We start from the raw sequence: 17,978 nt of genomic DNA on the forward strand, positions 1-17,978 counted from the left end.
GAGGATATAACATCAAAGGTAGCCTATAGAAACGGGAGGAGGGGGAGGTAAAATAAAGAAAAAATCAGAAACCAAATATACGAGAAATATAGAACAAAATGTGAATTGAATAAAACCTTAAAGTCTTGGAAAAAGATATATCTAGTGGAAGTGAAATGTAAGAAGAAAATCAATGTTTAAATTTTATACTAGCAGAGATACCCGGCATTGCCCGTGTTACATGCAATTGAAGGATGAGACTTTTCTCTTATATTTTCTGTAAGAAACTGGAATACATATGATTCGAATTTCATCAAAATTGCACATGAGGGTTCTTTCCCTCTTTACACACCCTAAAAAAATTCTAATCATGAGACATGTATCCAATACTATTGATCTTTATGAGCATATTCCAAAATTTCAGTCTTCTGGAACCTGTAAAAAGGATTTTGCTCCTGAAAAATAGAGCCCATGGAGCTCTAAAATGTGGTAATGAAGGCCCCTATTGGGGGTGGGTGTGTTAATGTCAACCAGAGAAGTTGAATTGTTGGGAATGTTTTTAACTTGGGTCTTATAGTATGCTTGTACATATGTGAGAGTATAGTTTCACTTTAATAGTTTCAGTATGAAATTGAAAGTATTAAAGTGAAAGTATTTGAAATTACAATAGCGACATGTTATTGTTTCACTTTTGACACGTAATATTGAAATAGTGGAGGAGATATGATATTGCTGTGGGCTCGAACTATGCAAGAAGTTAAAAATTGTTTTGGCATAAACTTAAGTATATCTGAAAGGATAGTCTAACACTGTTATACCGTTGACCCTAAGTAAGGCATGTGTTAATTTGGAATTAAATTGGTTGTGCAGTTCTCGAGTTTTAGGGATTCACACAGACACACATTCTCATCTTTATATATCTGATATTCATGCGCATATTCGAAAATTCTAGTGTTATGGACACTGTAAAAAGGATTTTGCTCCTGAAAAATGGAGCTCTCGGAGCTGAAAAATGTGGGAGTTAAGGCCCCAATTAGGGGTGGGTGTGTTAATGTCAACCAGAGAAGTTGAATTGCTGGGAATCTTTTTAACTTGGGTCTAATATGTATTGTTTGAATTTCTTTGAAATAGGAGATATATGTATGTTCACTGGGTTTGTAAAAGAGAGTAAAGCTAGAGGAAACCAAAAGACGAATGATCACGATAATCAGTCGGCTACCCTAGCGTAGTCGTTACTACTCCCCAATGTAGGATTCCTCACCATACAGGTGACAGGCACAGCTGTAAGATGCATTACGGATCTATAGCAACTGGAAGGGCATGGCCCAATTGAAATAACGTGTGACGTTTGGAGTGAAGGGAAATGAAAGTGTCACCTCTGGAGTTTGCAAATGACCACTATACCGATCGGTAACTGAGCAGAAAAAATTTACAATCAATAAATGTCTTAGAACAACCAGTCACTCATCTGGGAAGGCCTTGAAATCAATGTTACCAACTGGGGACTATGTGTGACTCAGTGATAATAAAAAGACTCAAAGGAGGTCTGTAACGAAATAATTTTACTGAACACTTTGCAAGTGAATCAGTGGAGGCAAAGATGTGTCTCATTTACTTGACAATTTATGCACCACATTGCAGAAATCACAATGTAAGTATATCTGAAAGGATAGTCTAACACTGTTATACCGTTGAATTACAAATAATGCTCATCTGTTATGTTCGGGTGACCCTATAGGTTCCAATAATACAACTGTATTCGTCTTTGCTTAGGAAAAATGACTAAATTGTGGGTTTGAAGTGCCCATGAAGGGGTCTTTGTAACTTGTAAGAAGAAATTTTAAAAATATTACTTTATTTGTGTGTAATATATGAATTTTCATGGGGATTATGGCCGTTATGCATAGAATATAATTTCCAAATTTCATAAAGATCCATTCAGTACTTTTGACATAGTTTTGGATAAAAAAAAAAAATGACTAATGTGTGTGTTTGTGTGCATGTGTATGAGTGTAGGTGTGGGTATATATGTATAGATATCTGTATTCATGCATATGTGTATATATGTGCACATATTACATGTACATCTATATATATACATCTACACATATGTATACATATACATGTATGCATATAGATCTATATCTATACATATACGTGTACATATACATCTCTCTCTCTCTCTCTCTCTCTCTCTATATATATATATATATATATATATATATATATATGTATATATATACATGTATAAGGATACATTTGTGCAGATATATATATACTCTTTACTCTTTTACTTGTTTCAGTCATTTGACTGCGGCCATGCTGGAGCACCGCCTTTAGTCAAGCAAATTAACCCCAGGACTTATTCTTTGTAAGCCTAGTACTTATTCTATCGGTTTCTTTTTGCCGAACCACTAATTTACGGGGACGTAAACACACTAGCATCGGTCGTCAAGCAATGGTGGGGGGACAAACACAGACACACAAACACACATACATATATATATATATACATACGACAGGCTTCTTTCAGTTTCCGTCTACCAAATCCACTCACAAGGTTTTGGTCGGCCCGAGGCTATAGTAGAAGACACTTGCCCAAGGTATCACGCAGTGGGACTGAACCAGGAACCATGTGGTTGGTAAGCAAGCTACTTTCCACACAGCCACTCCTGCACCTATATGCATGTATGTATGTATATATGTATGTATGCTTGTATATATGTGAGAGTATAGTTTCACTGTAGTAGATTCAGTATGAAAATGAAACCATTAAAGTGAAAGTATCTGTCATTACAGTATCGAAATATGATTGTTTCAGTTTTGATACTGAAATAGTGGAAAAGTTTCATTTTTAAAGTGAAAGTATTTGACATGAGTGTTTTTGTTTCACTTTTGACACGTAATACTTAAATAGTGGAGGAGATATTATGCTGCTGTGGGCTCGAACTATGTAAGAAGTTAAAAATGTTTTTTGACTAAAACACCACCGGGACGCTAAGTAAGGCATGTATAAAATTTGAATGAAATTGGTTGTGTAGATCTGGAGTTTTAGGGATTCACACAGACACACACACACACAAACATTCTCATTTTTATATATACATATATATATAGATAATGGTAGATATCATTTATATGAAGTAAAGGTGTGTTTCTGCCAATGTTTACATCGATAAGCATGATCTGTAAGTGTGATTACAAGGGGATTTTTAGAAAAAAGAATAAAAAATAGTTCACAATTACAGAGAAAACAAAATTCCTTGTCTTTGTCATAAGGGAACGAAATGGAGAGAATCAACCAATCTAAATTAAATTGTTTATGATGGGCTTTTAGATACCAAATTAATTTACTAAGCCCTGTACTGTTATGCTTATTCCTATCCCTAAATGTAGAGTAATGATTAGAAATTCTTTTAGATAACTGAGAAGTAATTTTACACTGGTATATGGAGTTTTTAATCTTAGAATTACTTGACATAAACTTAATTCAGTTGGAATTGACTTCAGAGACAATAACCTTGTTATTAATATTTCGAGGGGGATGGATGGTATTAGCTAAATTAATGTTAGTATATTAGCTAAATTAATGTTAGTATATATGTATATATATATATACATATATATGTATGTATATATATATGTATATGTGTATATATATATATATATGTATGTACATATATATGTATATGTGTATATATATATATATATATATACATATATCGCTGTCGTCGTTTAACGTTCGCTTTCCATGCTAGCATGGGTTGGACGATTTGACTGAGGACTGGTGAAACCAGATGGCTACACCAGGCTCCAATCTGATTTGGCAGAGTTTCTACAGCTGGATGCCCTTCCTAACGCCAACCACTCAGAGAGTGTAGTGGGTGCTTTTACGTGCCACCGGCACGAAGGCCAGTCAGCGGTACTGGCAACGGCCATGCTCAAAATGGTGTATTTTATGTGCCACCCGCACAAGAGCCAGTCCAGGGGCACTGGCAACGATCTCTCTCAAAAGTCCTTATACATGCCGTGGGCACAAGTGCCAGAAAGGCGACGCTGGGCACAAGTGCCAGAAAGGCGACGCTGGGCACAAGTGCCAGAAAGGCGACGCTGGGCACAAGTGCCAGAAAGGCGACGCTGGGCACAGGTGCCATCACGATTTCACTTTCGCTTGCCCCAATAAGTCTTCGCAAGCTGAGTTTCGTATCCAATGAAGGAGACGACGTTGGCATGGATGCCAGTCGTCGAATTTAACTCGATTTCGATTTCACTTGCCTCAACAGGTCTTAGCAAGTGGAGTTTAGTGTCCAATGAAGGAAGGTACGCATAAGTGGACTGGCTGAGGCCTTAGATTTAAGTCTCATTTGGCTTGTCAGATCTTCTCACGCACAGCATGTTTCCAAAGGTCTCGGTCAGAAGTCATCGCCTCGGTGAGGCCCAATGTTCGAAGGTCGTGCCTCACCACCTCATCCCAGGTCTTCCTGGGCCTACCTCTTCTACAGGTTCCCTCAACTGCTAGGGTGTGGCACTTTTTCACACAGCTATCCTCATCCATACCAGCGCAATCGTCTCTCTCTTGCACACCACAACTGAGGCTTCGTAAGTTCAACTTTTCTCTCAAGGCACTAATACTCTGTCTAGTATGCACACTGACATTACACATCCATCGGAGCATACTGGCTTCATTCCTTGCGAGCTTATGCATGTCCTCAGCAGTCACAGCCCATGTTTCACTGTCATGAAGTATGGCTGTTTGTACACATGCGTCATACAGTCTGCCTTTTACTCTGAGTGAGAGGCCCCTTGTAGCTACTAGAATAAGAATAGCCTGGGCAAAGTTTAGAGAGCTCTCACCCCTGCTGGCGACAAAGGGACTCTCACTCAGAGTAAAAGGCAGACTGTATGACGCATGCATACGAACAGCTATGCTACATGGCAGTGAAACATGGGCTGTAACTGCTGAGGACATACGTAAGCTCGCAAGGAATGAAGCCAGTATGCTCCGTTGGATGTGTAATGTCAATGTGAATACCCGTCAGAGTGTAAGTATCTTGAGAGAAAAGCTGAACATTAGAAGCATCAGTTGTGGTGTGCAAGAGTGACGATTGCGCTGGTATGGACATGTGGTGAGAATGGATGAGGATAGCTGCGTGAAAAAGTGCCACACCCTAACAGTCGAGGGAACCCGTGGAAGAGGTAGGCCCAGGAAGACCTGGGCTGAGGTGGTGAGGCAAGACCTTCGTACATTGGGCCTCACCGAGGCGATGACTACTGACCGAGACCTTTGGAAATGTGCTGTGCGTGAGAAGACCCGGCAAGCCAAGTAAGATCGTTGCCAGTGCCCCTGGACTGGCTCTTGTGCGGGTGGCACATGAGATGCACCATTTTGAGCGTGGCCGTTGCCAGTACTGCCTGACTGGCTCCCGTAGGATTTTCGAGTGAGATCGTTGCCAGTGCCCCTGGACTGGCTTGTGCGGGTGGCACATAAAAGACACCATTTCGAGCGTGGCCGTTTTCGTGCGGGTGACACATAAAAGCACCCACTACACTCTCTGAGTGGTTGGCGTTAGGAAGGGCATCAAGCTGTAGAAACTCTGCCAAATTAGATTGGAGCCTGGTGTTGCCATCCGGTTTCACCAGTCCTCAGTCAAATCGTCCAACCCATGCTAGCATGGAAAGCGGACGTTAAACGATGATGATGATGATGATATATATATATATATATATATATATATATATATATATATATATATATTCAGAAGAGTGGTACAAGGCACCAATATTTATGGAAAATAGCAATCGATACAATTACGACGCTATTGTATAGCTTCACTGCGTATATACTGGCAAAAATGTGTGTGCAACAAACATGAAAAATTTGTCTTACCTGTAGGAAGAACATTCGATAAATGGACAACCCAGAATCGGATAATACAGTACCTAGGTTTCAGACTCTTCAAATACGTTTCACAACATAAATTTGATCAGTCTTCATCAGCTTTATTTACCTAGACAATATTTCAAATGTTGCCACATCAATGCCAAGTATACTCGCCTGAACGCCTAGCCGTTAACAGAACTGAGAACAGTGAAGAAGTTATCAATGAAAAATATTTCAATACAAATGTATTAATTTTCAGGGCTTTATTTTGCTGGAAATTAATACATTTGTATTGAAATATTTTTCATTGATATATATATGTATATAAGTCATAACCTTATCCATCTATTGTTTCCATAATCGGTCATAATGTCTTACGTTTAAGATGATTCCCATGCTTTCCCTGATGAGAAGGTTACAATTTTAATATCAAAGATCCCTATGGGTCACACAGGTTGTAATCCTTTGAAATATATGTAGGAGTAAAGTATGCAATTATAACATGCGTTTTCTCCATTCCTTAAATTCTTAAATATACTCAAATACCCAAAATTTCAAGGAGTTCCTGCCTTAAAAACAGGAACTAAACCACAGTTATTTTGTGTTCTTTGCTACATTGGTTTCTATTAACCCATTTATTCTATCAGAAGAATTTTTATTCATTAAGATAGAAGAAATACACATAATTATATATATATATATATATATATATATATATATATATATATATATATATATATATATATATATTCCTTTGCGCCACATGGGCTCAACTCCCCTCCCCTCTTCATCTAACCCCCTTCCCCTGCCTCTCTCTCCCCCACCCATCTCTTCCCTCTCCTCCTCCCCCCTGCTCCGACTCCTACTTCTCTGTATGTCTCTTCAACTCTCTTCACTCCTACTTCTCTTCCTACTTCTCTTCACTCCCACTTCTCTTCACCCCTACTCTTTCTCTCCTCTCTCTCACTCTTACTCTCTCACCCTTACTCTCTTACTCTCTCTCACTCTCTTCTCTCTTCCTCTCTCTCTCTCTCACTCTCTCACTCTCTTCTCTCTTTCCCTCACTCTCACTCGCTTTCTCCCCCCTCCCATACCCACCTTCCCCCTCTCTTACATCCACCTTCCCCCTTCATCGTCATCCCACCACACTCCTACTCTACCTTCCCACTCCACCCCATCCAATTCCTTACACCCACCCCACCCCCTACCCACATAGCCCTACCTCTTCCCACACCCTCAGTCTAACCCACACTCCACCCATGCCTTCCTCACCTCCCAACACCCTCACATCACACCATGCACACACTACAACTGACCAACTCCTTTCTCCCCTCCCCATTTTCACACATGCATCCTATCTCTCACACACAGCCCCTCGTTCGTGGATCACCGTTCGTGGATCACCCCTTTTGTTATCTCCCCCTTTTCTTAGCTCTCCTGTGTAAAAAAATTTCTAACTTCTGGTCAGCCATAGCTATGATTGACCATTGACCGAACACTATTCAATTTTTTTTCTCCGTGTTTTTCTCCTTGTCTCCATATTCTTTCTGTTGAAGAGCGTAGCTCGAAACGTTAAAGACTTTCCGTATTCCCGAGCGTCATACTAATACATCTTTTGTTGTTTACACCACCTGTCCTCGTCTGTTGTTGTTTTTTCGTACATTCTCCCATATATATATATATATTTATATACACATACATATACATATATATGTATATATATACATATATACAAGATTTTCTGGGCAGGGAACACAGACGGGATCGGGAGTGTGGGTATACTTCTTGCAGAGAAATGGGTGAATAAGGTAATCGAGGTAATTAGGGTATCCGATAGAATACTTAGGATTAGATTAGTCCTTCAGCATGGGTTAACAACCATTATCTCGGCCTATGCCCCTCAGCCTGGGCTACCTGACGGACAGAAAGACCAATTTTATGACACCCTCTTGCAAACTACCTCGTCGACGAATGACAGGGACCTTCTCTTTTTGGCTGGTGACTTCAATGGTCATGTTGGACAACATTCAGGGGGCTTCTATGGTGTACATGGAGGCTATGGTTTTGGTTCCCGCAATGAGGAAGGGACCAGACTGCTGGAGTTCTGTGATGCCAATGACCTTATGGTCTGCAATACTAACTTCAGGAAACCTACGAGTCACCTAATCACCTACTGTTCTGGTAGACATACTAGTCAAATTGACTACATCCTCGCCAGGAAAAGGGAAAGATGGCTGCTTATAAATGCCAAAACCTTCCCAGGCAAAGAATGTACCCCACAACATAGATTAGTAGTTAGTGACTTCAGGATCAGGGCTAAGTGGTTGCCGAGAAGGCGACCAACTTGGAGGAGAAGGGTCTGGAAGCTCAAAGATCCTGCGAATGGACAGAGACTTAGAGATTTACTACTTGAAGCCTATGACGAAATAGAGGGGGATGTAGCTTCACGCAATGTAGAGGACAACTGGACGTTTCTACAGGACAACCTGCTGAGGGCCACTGACCAGATCTATGGATGGTGCAAAGTCCCCTCTTGACCGAAAATAACGTGGTGGTGGAACAATGTTGTCGACAGGGCTATTACACAAAAGAAACAGGCTTGGAAAGACTGGAAGAACGGTGGTAGAAGGGAATTGTATCAGACTGCCAGAAGGGAAGGTAGGCGACAAGTTTATTTAGCCAGAGGGGAAGCAGATAAGAAAAAGTTTGCCAATGTTCTGCGACGTGAGGACCAAGGACTTGAGGTATTTTGTGTTGCAAGACAGTGTGTGAGAGAGAATCGTGATGTCGTGGGAGAGAAATGTGTTTGCATGGATGATGGTACACTTGCACTAAACGAGGCCGCAAAGAAAGAGGTTTGGAGACGCCACTACGAAAGATTGCTCAATAAAGAGAATGAATGGGAGAAAGAGAGTCTGCCGAATGTGAACCCAACAGAGGAACCAGCTATCCGAGTTGACAGTACCTTGGTAGATAAAGCAATTAAGAGTATGAAGACAGGGAAGGCCCCCGGCCCATCTGGAATCACTGCAGAGATGCTCAAAATATCTGGCAGTGTCGGCTATAGCCTAGTCACCCGTATAGTTAACCAGGTGAAAGACGAAGGAGTCATACCCAATGACTGGTGTAGCAGCACCATAGTCAACTGCTACAAAGGTAAAGGTGACGCTTTAGATACAAATAATTACAGAGGTTTCAATTTTTTAGATCAGGTAATGAAAGTCACGGAGAGGGTCATAGCCCAACTACTTAGGGAGCAAGTCAGTTTAGATGAGATGCAGTTTGGGTTCGTTCCTGGGAAAAGCACAACTGATGCTATATTTCTGGTAAGACAGCTGTAGGAGAAATACCTAGCCAAGGATAAACCTCTGTACCTGGCTTTCGTTGACATGGAGAAAGCCTTTGACAGGGTCCCCCGATCCCTCATCTGGTGATCAATGAGGAAACTAGGGATAGAAGAATGGTTAGTGATAGCTGTGTGAGCCATGTACAGAGATTCTGTTAGTAAGGTGAGGGTTGGCAATGAGTACAGTGAAGAATTCCGGGTAGAGGTAGGAGTCCACCAAGGTTCTGTTCTCAGCCCCCTCCTATTTATCATAGTCCTCCAGGCTATAACAGAGGAATTCAAGACAGGATTCCCCTGGGAGCTCCTCTATGCTGATGACCTTGCACTAATTGCTGAGTCACTATCAGAACTAGAGAAGAAGTTTCAGGTGTGGAAGCAAGGACTAGAATCGAAGGGCCTTAGAGTCAACCTAGCTAAAACCAAAGTCCTAATAAGTAGGAAGGTAGAAAAAACACAAACTCCTTCAGGTAGATGGCCTTGCTCGACCTGTAGAAAAGGCGTAGGTAGGAACTCTATAAGATGCACCCAGTGCAAGCAATGGACACATAAGAGGTGCAGCAATATCAAAGGAAGGTTAACTAGGAAGTTAGTTTTTGTACGTAGCAGATGTTCAGGAGCTATAAACACTGTAAATGTGCAGAAAACAATTTCTGCCACATTCCAGGGAGAAAAACTAGAATTAGTTGATGGCTTCTGCTATCTAGGTGACCAAGTTAGCAGTTGGGGAGGGTGCGCTGAAAGTGTAGCTGCTAGAATAAGAATAGCCTGGGTAAAGTTCAGAGAGCTCTTACTTCTGCTGGTGACAAGGGGCCTCTCACTCAGAGTAAAAGGCAGACTGTATGACGCATGCGTACGAACAGCTATGCTACATGGCAGTGAAACATGGGCTGTAACTGCTGAGGACATACGTAAGCTCGCAAGGAATGAAGCCAGTATGCTCCGTTGGATATGTAATGTTAATGTGAATACCCGTCAGAGTGTAAGTATCTTGAGAGAAAAGCTGAACATTAGAAGCATCAGTTGTGGTGTGCAAGAGTGACGATTGCGCTGGTATGGACATGTGGTGAGAATGGATGAGGATAGCTACGTGAAAAAGTGCCACACACTAACAGTCGAGGGAACCCGTGGAAGAGGTAGGCCCAGGAAGACCTGGGCTGAGGTGGTGAGGCAAGACCTTCGTACATTGGGCCTCACCGAGGCGATGACTACTGACCGAGACCTTTTGAGCATGGCCGTTGCCAGTACTGCCTGACTGGCTCCCGTAGGATTTTCGAGTGAGATCGTTGCCAGTGCCCCTGGACTGGCTTGTGCGGGTGGCACATAAAAGACACCATTTCGAGCGTGGCCGTTTTCGTGTGGGTGACACGTAAAAGCACCCACTACACTCTCTGAGTGGTTGGCGTTAGGAAGGGCATCCAGATGTAGAAACTCTGCCAAATTAGATTGGAGCCTGGTGTTGCCATCCGGTTTCACCAGTCCTCAGTCAAATCGTCCAACCCATGCTAGCATGGAAAGCGGACGTTAAACGATGATGATGATGATATATATACATATATATACACACATACATGTATATATATACACATAAATATATATACATACACATATACATATATACACATATACATATATACACATACATACATATATACATATATACACATACATACATATATACACATACATGCATATATACACATACATGCATATATACACATACATACATATATACACATACATGCATATATATATATATATATATATATATTTCGTATGTGTATTTCGTGTGGAAGATTCTTGATGTGGATACGTGTGTTGAAAGAAATACAATTAAACCTTGGGAGAGGCATTATACCGGTAATAAACACACACACTGGTTCAGTACTTTATTAATTTATATAGTTTTTTGTTAAATTATTTCATTGCACTCTTGCAATCTCTTCAGTAACTTGTCTTTCCACTTCCATTTATTTTGAATGTATGATCTGGCGTTGTTTCGAAACTGTTTGGTATGAGCATGTGAGTGTGTGCAAGCTTGTATGTGTGCGTGCTTAAATGTAAGTATGTGCGTCCATATGTGTGTTTGTAACAATTTCGTTTATATCAGATCAGATAGAGACTTTTTAATTAATTTATTTACGTTCATATTCCGCATCATATGTGTGAACAGCACATCCAACCATGGGCAATTGTAAGGCCCTCATCTACGTGTATTTGGTGTTTAAAATTGGTTGCGTTTCAGTTATGAGGACCGACTCCTGTATTTGTCGCAACGATGCGTCACCAGGGTGTCTAGACAGGATTTCTATGCTAATTCTGTCCAGTACACCACCATGTTGTTCTTTGGCATGCTGGTAGAGCACCGAGGTTTGTTTTTGATTATTATAGTCCCTCCAATGTTCGTTTACACGCTCAGCCAAACTTCTTGCCGTTTCACCTATGTATGTCGTGTTTCTGTTTTTACACTCACCATCCATACAGCTTATTTTGTAGACTACATTTCTAGCTTTGCAGTTGGCACCAGGACTATTTTTGCACACAATGCAACTCTCCTCAACACACCTTGTTCTTCTGAAGGGATATGTTTTACATATTATTGATCTAATTGATCTCCCTGGTTTTTCTATAACATTTATCCTCAACTTGGTACTTTTGAGGATTTTTCGAAATCTGCGGGCCAGTTCTCCATGTAGCGTGGCGTCCACAAACATTACTCCCTGGAACCTGTCGGTATTGTACCACGTGGTCTTTTTGTTTGTTTTGTCACTAATCCTTTGTAGTCTATTCCACTGTTTGTTACGGTATCTAGGTTGTGTTCCATTTGTATCTTTGACAACAATCTCCTCAAATTTCTTGTTAGCTCCTCTGTCATCATCATCATCATCATCATCGTTTAACGTCCGCTTTCCATGCTAGCATGGGTTGGACGATTTGACTGAGGACTGGTGAAACCGGATGGCAACACCAGGCTCCAGTCTGATTTGGCAGAGTTTCTACAGCTGGATGCCCTTCCTAACGCCAACCACTCAGAGAGTGTAGTGGGTGCTTTTACGTGTCACCCGCACGAAAACGGCCACGCTCGAAATGGTGTCTTTTATGTGCCACCCGCACAAGCCAGTCCAGGGGCACTGGCAACGATCTCGCTCGAAAATCCTACAGGAGCCAGTCAGGCGGTACTGGCAACGGCCACGCTCAAAATGGTGCATCTCATGTGCCACCCGCACAAGAACCAGTCCAGGGGCACTGACAACGATCTTACTTGGCTTGCCGGGTCTTCTCACGCACAGCCCATTTCCAAAGGTCTCGGTCCGTAGTCATCGCCTCGGTGAGGCCCAATGTACGAAGGTCTTGCCTCACCACCTCAGCCCAGGTCTTCCTGGGCCTACCTCTTCCACGGGTTCCCTCAACTGTTAGGGTGTGGCACTTTTTCACGCAGCTATCCTCCTCCATTCTCACCACATGTCCATACCAGCGCAATCGTCTCTCTTGCACGCCACAACTGATGCTTCTAATGTTCAGCTTTTCTCTCAAGATACTTACACTCTGACGGGTATTCACATTGACATTACACATCCAACGGAGCATACTGGCTTCATTCCTTGCGAGCTTACGTATGTCCTCAGCAGTTACAGCCCATGTTTCACTGCCATGTAGCATGGTTGTTCGTACGCATGCGTCATACAGTCTGCCTTTTACTCTGAGTGAGAGTCCCTTTGTCGCCAGCAGGGGTAAGAGCTCTCTAAACTTTGCCCAGGCTATTCTTATTCTAGCAGCTACACTTTCAGCGCACCCACCCCCACTACTAACTTGGTCGCCCAGATAGCGGAAGCTATCGACTACCTCTAGTTTTTCACCCTGGAATGAGATAGAAGTTGTTTCCTGTTTGTTTGCAGTCTTTATTGCACCTGAACATCTGCCACAAACAAAAACTAACTTGCTAGTTAACCTGCCTTTGATGTTGCTGCACCTCTTATGTGTCCATAGCTTGCACCGGGTACATCTTATAGAGTTACTACCTACTCCTTTTCTACATACTGAGCAGGGCCATCTACCTGAAGGGGTTTGTGTTTTATCTACCTTCCTACTTATTAGGATTTTGGTTTTAGCTAGGTTGACTCTAAGGCCCTTCAATTCTAGACCTTGCTTCCACACCTGAAACTTCTCCTCTAGTTCTGATAGTGACTCCGCAATTAGGGCAAGGTCATCAGCATAGAGGAGCTCCCAGGGGCAACCTGTCTTGAACTCCTCTGTGATTGCCTGGAGGACTATGGTAAATAATAGGGGGCTGAGGACGGAACCTTGGTGGACCCCTACCTCTACCCGGAATTCATTGCTGTACTCATTTCCAACCCTCACCTTACTGGCCGCATCTCTGTACATGGCTCGCACAGCTCTCACTAGCCATTCTTCTATCCCAAGTTTCCTCATTGACCACCAGATAAGGGATCGGGGGACCCTGTCAAAGGCTTTCTCCATGTCAACGAAAGCCAGGTACAGAGGTTTATCCTTGGCTAGGTATTTCTCTTGCAACTGTCTCACTAGAAATAAGGCATCAGTAGTGCTTTTACCTGGCACGAACCCAAACTGCATCTCATCTAAATTGATTCGCTCCCTAATTAGTTGGGCTATGACCCTCTCTGTAACTTTCATAACCTGATCTAACAGCTTGATGCCTCTGTAATTATTTGTATCTAAAGCGTCCCCTTTACCTTTGTAGCAGTTGACTATGATGCTGCTACACCAGTCATAGGGTATGACTCCTTCGTGTATCACCTGGTTCGTAATACGGGTGACTAGGCTATAGCCAACACTGCCAGATATTTTGAGCATCTCTGCAGTGATTCCTGATGGGCCGGGGGCTTTCCCGGTCTTCATACTCTTAATTGCTTTATCTACCCTGGTACTATCAACTCGGATAGCTGGTCCCTCTATTGGGTCGACATAAGGCAGGCTCTCTTTCTCCCATTCATTCTCTTTATTAAGCAATCTATCGTAGTGGCATCTCCAGACCTCTTTCTTTGCATCCTCATTTAATGCAAGCGTACCATCATCCATGCGAACACATTTCTCTCCTACAACATCACTATTCTCTCTCCTACACTGTCTTGCAACCCGAAATACCTCGAGTCTTTGGTCCTCACGGCGCAGAACATTGGCAAATCTTTCCTTATCTGCTTCCCCTCTGGCTAAATAAACCTGTCGCCTAGCCTCCCTTCTGGCACATTGGTACAATTCCCTGCTACCACCGTTCTTCCAGTCCTTCCAAGCTTGTTTCTTTTGCCTAATAGCCCTGTCTACCTCCTTGTTCCACCACCACGTTACTCTGGGTTGGGAGGGGACCTTACACCACCCACAATCTGGTCGGTGGCTTTCAACAGGTTGTCCCGCAGAAATCTCCAATTGTCTTCCACGTTGTATGATGCTATATCCCCTTCTATTTCGTTAAATGCTTCAAGTAACTTGTCTCTAAGTCTCTGTCCGTTTGCAGGGTCTTTAAGCTTCCACACCCTTCTTCTCCAAGCCTGTCTAATTCTGGGCACCCATTTTGCCTTGATCCCAAAGTCGCTAACTACTAATCTATGTTGTGGGGTACATTCTTCGCCAGGGTAGGTTTTGGCATTTATAAGCCGCCCTCTTTCCCTATTTCTGGCGAGGATGTAGTCGATTTGGCTAGAGTGTCTGCCGGAGCGGTAGGTGACTAGGTGACTGGCAGGTTTCCTGAAGTTGGTATTGCAGACCATAAGATTGGTTGCATCACAGAACTCCAGCAGTCTGGTTCCCTCCTCGTTGCGGGAACCGAAGCCATAGCCTCCATGTATGCCATGGAAGCCCCCAGCACGACGTCCGACATGACCGTTGAAGTCTCCAGCCACAAAGAGAAGGTCCCTGTCACTCGTCGACGAGGTAGTTTGCAAGAGGGTGTCATAGAATTGGTCTTTCAGACCATCTGGTAGCCCAGGTTGAGGTGCATAGGCTGAGATGACAGTAGCTAATCTATGATGAAGCACTAGTCTGATCTTAAGTACTCTGTCACTTACTCTAACGACCTCGATTACCTTATCCACCCATTTCTCCGCTAGAAGTATTCCTACGCCCCCGACCCCGTCAGTGTTCCCTGCCCAGAAAATCTTGTACCTGTGTTCTTTGCCTGTGAGGAACCTTGCAGAACCTCCTCTCCATCTTACTTCCTGGATGCAGCACATATCTACGCATCTCCGTTCAAGCATCTCAACAATTTCACCAGATCTACCTTTCAGCGTGCCGACGTTGAGAGTGCCAATCCTAACAGTATGGGTGTTGGGGGTGTGGGCCTGTAGCCTGGGAAGAGGAAAAGCAGTGTCGTGTACCTGAAAAGAAAACTTGCAATTGGAAGAATTCATAAGCAAAACATTACCTACAACCTGCAAACATTTCTCAACCTTAATGCGCTACCCAAAGGTAGGGGAGAGGATGGCCAAGGCCACTAGATGGGTTCCGGGAGACAGCCGAGGTTGACAGGATGACAAAGGGATGAACTTCCGGTGGAGGGGGCGGGATGACAGAGGAATGAACTTCCGGTGGAGGGGGTGGGATGACAGAGGAATGAACTTCCGGTGGAGGGGGTGGGATGACAGAGGAATGAACTTCCGGTGGAGGGGTGGGATGACAGAGGAATGAACTTCCGGTGGAGGGGTGGGATGACAGAGGAATGAACTTCCGGTGGAGGGGGTGGGATGACAGAGGAATGTACTTCCGGTGGAGGGGTGGGATGACAGAGGAATGAACTTCCGGTGGAGGGGGTGGGATGACAGAGGAATGGACTTCCGGTGGAGGGGGCGGGATGACAGAGAAATGAACTTCCGGTGGAGGGGGTGGGATGGCAGAGGAATGAACTTCCGGTGGAGGGGGTGGGATGACAGAGGAATGAACTTCCGGTGGAGGGGGTGGGATGACAGAGGAATGAACTTCCGGTGGAGGGGGTGGGATGACAGAGGAATGAACTTCCGGTGGAGGGGGTGGGATGACAGAGGAATGAACTTCCGGTGGAGGGGGTGGGATGGCAGAGGAATGAACTTCCGGTGGAGGGGGTGGGATGACAGAGGAATGAACTTCCGGTGGAGGGGGTGGGAGGGCGGGTTACCGCCAGCGAGTAGAGAGGGCTCTTAATTGTAGATTTTAAATATTTGAGAGACAACAATGCATAAATCGTAATTTTTTAAAAGAGCAATGAATTCTGGGTGATTAGAATATAACGTAGCATGAATTTAGGAAGCTTAGAAAATGAATAAGCATGAATTTAAGACAACAACTGAATTCAATTGAATTTCATGGAGAGAAACAAGATAAATAATAAGGGACAAAACTAAAGCGCAAGGTATTGAGATGTTTGAGGCCGTAAATAAATAAAAATCTCTATCTTATCTGCATCTTGGGTATTTCGTCGTAGTACGTCAGCGAGATAATTTAGAATGGGTTTCTCATTTATATATAGCCAGAACCTGAAGACCTTAAAGGAAAAACTACGAAGGGGGAGAGAGAGGATGGAGGGGTAGACAGAGGCATGGCGGGAGAAAAGATCATCATCATCATATATATATATAAAGAGAGAGAGAGAGAGAGAGAGAGAAAGAGAGAGAGAGAGAGAGAGAGAGAGAGAGAGAGAGAGAGGGGGGACCAGTCAAGCAGCACATCACGCTGTAATTCTTGGGCTGAGAAATCAACACTTAAAAGCCATAATTTTAAGGAGCGATAAGAATTTTTGAATAAAGGAAAATGGGTAGTGGTGGTGGGTAGGTACCGCCAGCGAGTAGAGAGGGCTCTTAATTGTAGATTTTAAATATTTGAGAGACAACAATGCATAAATCGTAATTTTTTAAAAGAGCAATGAATTCTGGGTGATTAGAATATAACGTAGCATGAATTTAGGAAGCTTAGAAAATGAATAAGCATGAATTTAAGACAACAACTGAATTCAATTGAATTTCATGGAGAGAAACAAGATAAATAATAAGGGACAAAACTAAAGCGCAAGGTATTGAGATGTTTGAGGCCGTAAATAAATAAAAATCTCTATCTTATCTGCATCTTGGGTATTTCGTCGTAGTACGTCAGCGAGATAATTTAGAATGGGTTTCTCATTTATATATAGCCAGAACCTGAAGACCTTAAAGGAAAAACTACGAAGGGGGAGAGAGAGGATGGAGGGGTAGACAGAGGCATGGCGGGAGAAAAGATCATCATCATCATCATCATATATATATATAAAGAGAGAGAGAGAGAGAGAGAGAGAGAGAGAGAGGGGGGGGGGGACCAGTCAAGCAGCACATCACGCTGTAATTCTTGGGCTGAGAAATCAACACTTAAAAGCCATAATTTTAAGGAGCGATAAGAATTTTTGAATAAAGGAAAATGGGTAGTGGTGGTGGGTAGGTACCGCCAGCGAGTAGAGAGGGCTCTTAATTGTAGATTTTAAATATTTGAGAGACAACAATGCATAAATCGTAATTTTTTAAAAGAGCAATGAATTCTGGGTGATTAGAATATAACGTAGCATGAATTTAGGAAGCTTAGAAAATATACCCGAATTCTATCTTTCTGGCTGTATCCCGAAAATTGCATGCGATGCATGAAGTCTTGAATATGTTTTTGCCCCTCCCATGGACTGCACAGGGGGGATATGTTTTTCATTATTTTAACTAAATCGGCTATTAATATATTGATTTTCACACTGTGTGATAGAGTCGAATTCTTATGGATAACATACTTTGAAGATATAGGTTTCATATAATGTGA

At 42.8% G+C, this 17,978-nt stretch overlaps 1 protein-coding gene across 3 annotated transcripts in view; it reads right to left on the bottom strand.

Moving 5' to 3' along the window:
- Positions 1–17,978, bottom strand: part of LOC106877136 (mitochondrial glycine transporter A) — a 75,316-nt gene that overhangs the window by 39,527 nt on the left and 17,811 nt on the right. The gene's annotated exons all lie outside the window — the stretch shown is intronic.

The sequence above is a fragment of the Octopus bimaculoides genome, chromosome 23 (genome assembly GCF_046866305.1).
Source record: "Octopus bimaculoides isolate indiv1 chromosome 23, ASM4686630v1, whole genome shotgun sequence".
Lineage (NCBI taxonomy): Eukaryota > Metazoa > Mollusca > Cephalopoda > Octopoda > Octopodidae > Octopus > Octopus bimaculoides.